Source organism: Martes martes (assembly GCF_963455335.1).
Source record: "Martes martes genome assembly, chromosome: 10".
NCBI lineage: Eukaryota > Metazoa > Chordata > Mammalia > Carnivora > Mustelidae > Martes > Martes martes.
In genome coordinates this window covers 57,275,277-57,281,276 of record NC_137898.1, presented here as the reverse complement: position 1 = coordinate 57,281,276, position 6,000 = coordinate 57,275,277, and positions in this window count along the sequence as shown.

Sequence of the window (6,000 nt, the reverse complement as noted above, 5' to 3'; positions counted from 1 at the left end):
TTTGTTGCTATTTTCTTCAGCCTTTTAATATTTACATCATTGTAGGTTTCCTAATATAAAATATAATGGTATGTGATGGTTAAGTACATATTTATAGGTTATGTACAATAATCAATGTGTCTAATATTTGCATATGTGTAAGTATATATACACACATGTAAATGATCGAATTTTTACTTTACTGACTTGGATTTCCTAGATCTACTCCAGCCATTTGTACCTCTTTCTTGGGGAAGCATGTTCTGTTTTCTGCTCTAATCTTGGCATTAAATCCCTCCCTCTTCCCAGGAATGGCACTTGGTCTGTGTTTCAGGTAGTATTGACATCAAGTAGAGTTGAATTCTAAAATATTTCTATCACCACTCTTTGAAGAGATTCTTGCCTGCCTGTGTTTGGGAAGTGAGTGAAAGACAGAGAGACCAAACTTACCAGGACCAGATTGAAGAATGGTCCTCGATGCTACCCTCACTATAGTTTCATCTCCACAAATGACATGACTAAAGCCCAGGAATCTGAGGACCTCTCCTTTGGGTTAGATTTCAGTTTGGGAGGTGTCTAGTCACTTAGAGTTGATGAGTTCCTGTAATGCTGAGATCGCCCTCTGAGAATGTGGTTGGTTGGTCCTGGCTTTGTATTCCTCCTTAGTGTTCTCTCTCTCTCTCTTTTTTTGGTCCCTCCTTAGTTCTAAGCTTTTTGTGACACTGGCAATGTAAAGAACACTTTTCAAGACAAGTGCGATAATTTACGGAGAAAGAAGGATGATGTAAAGTTTGACTGTTAAAGGAGATCTTATCCTTATTTTAAACAGGTGGGCATCAAAATATTTTTTTTAAAGATTTTATTTATTTATCTGACAGACAGAGATCACAAGTAGGCAGAGAGGCAGGCAGAGAGAGAGGAGGAAGCAGGCTCCCTGCCGAGCAGAGAACCTGATGCGGGGTTCGATCCCAGGACCCTGGGATCATGACCTGAGCCGAAGGCAGAGGCTTTAACCACTGAGCCACCCAGGCGCCCCTCAAAATATTTTTATAACACTGAATCCGTTTAAAAGTTTGGTATAGCAGTTTTATTTTACAATGCAAATATTTAATGCAATCCAGGAATTATATATTTGAACTAGAGGACAAAAATTCTAGATGTTAACTTGATTTTGAAAAATTATATATCTCTTTATGCAGTTAAGGAGTTCACTTACAAGAAGTTAGAGAATTTCTTCTTTAAAGCACATATGTAGACCCTAGTGTTTGACTTGAGACTTCCAAAATGGGCAGAATTTGGATGGGCCTATTTTCATTCTTGAAATGCAAATCAAATACCTTAGCTTACGCTTCAGGACTGTATTCTGATTGTGATACCAGTCTCAATCCCTAATGATATTACACACTAGCTGAGGAACTAATATCATGTGCATGGCAATGTCAGATTATAGATAAATATGAAAATATTTGATCCTTAATACTGATTGCTAAGTCCATTGTTAGCACTTGGCTTGGGCTATAACAAACAGCTATCTATGACCCAAAGGTTTTTTTCCTGAAAACTTAAGACTGCAACATCTTAATTGTATCAAGTTATAAAATACCTGGATGATATTTGATCATCTCATCCATCTGATATTTGATCATCTCATCCAACTTAAAAAAATTCATGCATTCATAAATTCATTCATTTATCCATATATCCAAACATTTGTTGATGCCTTAAATATGTTATGGGTGGCATTTTTGTACTCATGAATTACAGGATCAGAATAGGACAGTGCAACAGACTCATATCAAAGAAACTTGAATGCTAGGAGCTAGAACCACTGTCTCTTCAGCACCCAATTCGTAATAGCCCATTTTGCCCTAATTCTGTTTTATCATTTGCGTAAAGCTTATTTTTTTAAATTATGTTCAGTTAGCCAACTTATAGTACATCATTGGTTTTTATAGTTTGTTTTTTTTGTTGACTGCTCAAAGTTTTGCCCAAGAATTAGTATGGAGTCTAAGTACAGTCTATTTGATGACTGACACCTTGTTTCTTCCAGTCTCCTGACTTTGGTTGACCTTCTTGTAAGCTTCTGTCATTATCAGGAATATCACCCACAGGAAAGGGAGTGTGCAGCTATATAAATGGAAGGAAGATGTTTGGATCCTGAATCATGAGAAATGGAAGTTTCTATTCTCATTTAATGGGAGATAGAAAGCACAGGAAGTGGAGTCTTCTGAGAGATTCTTAATGGAATCCTGCTCCCTCCCATAGCTAGTGCTCACAGGCATGTAAAAGGTTCCATTCCTGTCTTCCCTTGGTAAACAGACTTTTTCAATTTAGGATCTAGTAAAAGAGCTTAGGTGTTGTCTTCTAAAATCTTATTTTATAGATGCCGACAAAATTCCCAAATTAGTAGGTAAAAATCTCATTCAAGACATTGGTCCTCTCTGTGTTTTTAAAATAGCCATAAAATGGTATAGCTTGATTTTCACACAAAGTTAACCCAGGAACCTAGAAGTTTAGGGAAGCTTGGGAAGATTCAGATTGGGGAAACCTGCCAGTCAAGAAGATATTTCTCTTATGTAAGACTATATTGTTAACCCAGAAAGGGCCTTAAGAGATAATGAGGCACTCAACAGAAGGTATGCCCAAATAAGAAAATGTGGAAGAATTACTTGTACCATTAGTTTCTTGGTTTGGGCCTGGAAGGCTTAAAATAAGCTAATGTTCATAAATCTGTCATTTAGCTCTAGGAAGAACTTCTGAGGAGAGTTAAGACAGGAACAGGGATAGTATCTTTTCTGTTGATCCATGATTCAAAATAGAATTATTTGAAGCTGAACTGTCTAGAAACAGATGTAAGTGAGTGACAGTGAGAAATAGTAGTAAGTGAGCCTGATCTACTTTGAGGCACTTGCCTTAAACTACAGCAGCCAGTAGGACCTCTGATTAAAGAAAATCACTCCATTGGATCATTCTTCTTTCTTGGATATTTGTTCACCTCAACAGAAGATGGCCCAGCAGAGGGAGTGGTAGTATAGTGATAGCACGGTGGTAAAAGCAGATCGCAGACACATTGGTGGAACCAAGTTTCAAATCCAGGTCAATGAGCCTTCATGAAATTAAATGACTTCTCCAAAGCCAGCTGCCTCACTTTCAAAATAGTGTAGTATCTATACTGGAGGGTTTGCAGATTTAATTAGTTAACCTATAGAAAGTAACCTATATACTCAGATTTGTATCTGTCAAAAAAAAAAGATGTTTAATAAATTATAGTTGTGATGACAATAAATCCTACTTTAAGTGACATGCCACTGCTTCACTCTAGTTGTAGCCTTGTAATTTCTCAAGTATAGGAAATATCTCAATGCAAAAGCCTTGATCCAGAAAGATGAAAGACTTATAAGGGTATCTGATCTGGCAGAATTGGTTTTTCTTTCTGGATTTAGGTTAGGCACAGGTAAAGTTAGGCACAAAGACCCTGTGTGCTGGGCAGGAGAAAGGATATTAGTTGGAACTATTCTTCCTACTCTGTTAGTGGAGACCCCCAAGGCTCCGAGTGGTGTGGAAGTGGATCCTAAGGACTCCTGAGGTAAGTGAGACAAAGGTTGGGTGAAAGAAAGTAAGAGTGATCAGTCTGGCCAGTTTGTACAAGCTCTGCTGCTGGGGTGAAGGAATGAGAATTAGAAGGTTATAGAGGAGACCATCCCTGCGAGGATCCTGTGGGGACATGATTGCAGTATCAGTGGATCAACAGTACTAGAGAATCTAGTAAGAGATGGTCAGTTCCCATAGTCAGAATGTGAAGACGTATCATAAATATAGCATAAGGATGTATTTGGGGTCAGAGGCCAGGTGAGGAATAAGGAAGGAGATAGTCCTCTCCTATGTGACTGCCATGGTGGAAATCTTATAGGAACACACCCATCCCGTACTGCAATTTTAAGTTTAACACAAAGAAGAAGGTGACAGAAAAACTTCTAGGGGACTTTTAAATCCTGTATCAGACTAAACTACAAATTGGAATTAAGTTTTATAGCTCAATTTGATTTTAATTTTACTCCATTTTAATCCCTATTGTGGATGATGCGGGGAAAAAACCTGAAGTGACATTTTGTACAACTCAGCCTGTGACTTTAGATTTTTTTCACTCGTTATACAGGAGATGTTTAGAAGTATTTGGTCTCTTACCATCCCAAGACTAAATAAATGGGTGTCACTAGTTGAAAATCCTCAGATGTACACGAATGGGTGCTGGGGCAGCTAAGGAGACCAGAAGAAAGCTGGCTCTGTGATAGGACTTTCTGCAGAGAAGCAAAGAACAGAGTTTCCTAGAGCTGAGGTTGATATATTCATGAAGGAGAAACAACTACAGATATTCTATTGCTTTTCCAGGAACTTGCTTCAGTTATTCCTCTCCTGGGTCTCTCAGTGCACAATAAAATACTATTATTATTAAAAGGCAAGTTTTGGGCGCCTGGCACGTGGCTCAGTGGGTTAAGCCTCTGCCTTCGGCTCAGGTCATGATCTCAGGGTTCTGGGATCAAGTCCTGCATCGGGCTCTCTGCTCAGCAGGGAGCCTGCTTCCCCTCTCCCTCTGCCTGTCTCTCTGCCTACTTGTGATCTCTCTCTCTCTCTCTGTCAATAAATAAATGAAATCTTTAAGAAAAAAAAGGCAAGTTTTTTCTTTATGTGAGGAATTACACAGGCATTTTAGATTATCTCATTATATCCTTATAATAAACTCAAGAGAAGCTACTATCGCTTTCATTTTTAAGAAAAGAAAACTGGGGCTTAGATTGTGAATACATCCAAAGCCTGATAGTTATTGGTTCAGATCCATCTCTGCCTTTTATCTAAATCCAGAGCCCAAGTTCTTACTCACCTGTGTCACATGACCATTTACAAATAACTGTAAGGATGTCCCCTCCCTCAACTTTACCCCAATCTTCACTTCTCCCATCAATACTTACTTGCAGACCCAAGAGGTGCTGAGTATCTTTTATTCCCATCTTGAGTGCGGGTGATAGAAAAAGAACAGAGATTTGAAGAGGCACATGCACCCCAATGTTTATAGCAGTAATGTCCACAATTGCCAAAATATGTAAAGAGCCTAGATGTCCATCAACAGATAAATGGATAAAGAAGAGGGGGAGGTTTTGTATAAGTATATATTATATGGGACTAGAGGGTTTTGCTTATTATGCTAAGTGAAATAAGTCAGAGAAAGAAATTTTGTATAATTTCACTCATATGTGGAATTTATGAAACAAAACAGATGAACATGGGGAAGGGAAGGAAAAATAAAGGGAAAACAGAGATGGAGGCAAACCATAAGAGACTCTTAACTATAGGGAACAAACTGAGGGTTGCTGGAAAGGGAGTGGGTGGGAAGATGGGGTAACTGGGTGATGGGCATTGAGGAAGGCACTTGAAGTAATGAGCACTGGGTGTTGTATGCAACTGATGAATCACTGAATTCTACCTCTGAAACTAATAATATACTATATGTTAAATTGAATTTAAATAAAAATTAAAATAGCCATATTTGTGTGAAGGAGAAATGAGATACTAGATTTGAATAAGATGTTCAGTTATTGGACTTGTCATATCCCCATACTACATTCACTGGGGTACATTCCCTTCCATACTCTTCTGAGCTTAGCCCCTTCATGAAAGTTATGAAAGAGCCCAGACAGGGCTATGGTTGACAATGGGATTAAATGCCCTATTATACCTAAGCTTACACCCTAAGTCTGATAGGTCTGGGTGTTGTCATGGGTGGTTGTCCCTGGATGGAATGGGAGCACACATCTGCCTGGTATTTCTCCTCTTTACTCCCAATCATTCAATGTCATAGGGGAATGAAGCTGGAGATGGTATTTAGTTTTGGTCTGTAGTAGACACAGAAGATCATCTAGAAACACCATATGGGGCATTTCTGAGATTATTTGGCTAAAAAGTTCTTTTTTTTTTTAAAGATTTTATTTATTTATTTGACAGACAGAGATCACAAGTAGGCAGAGA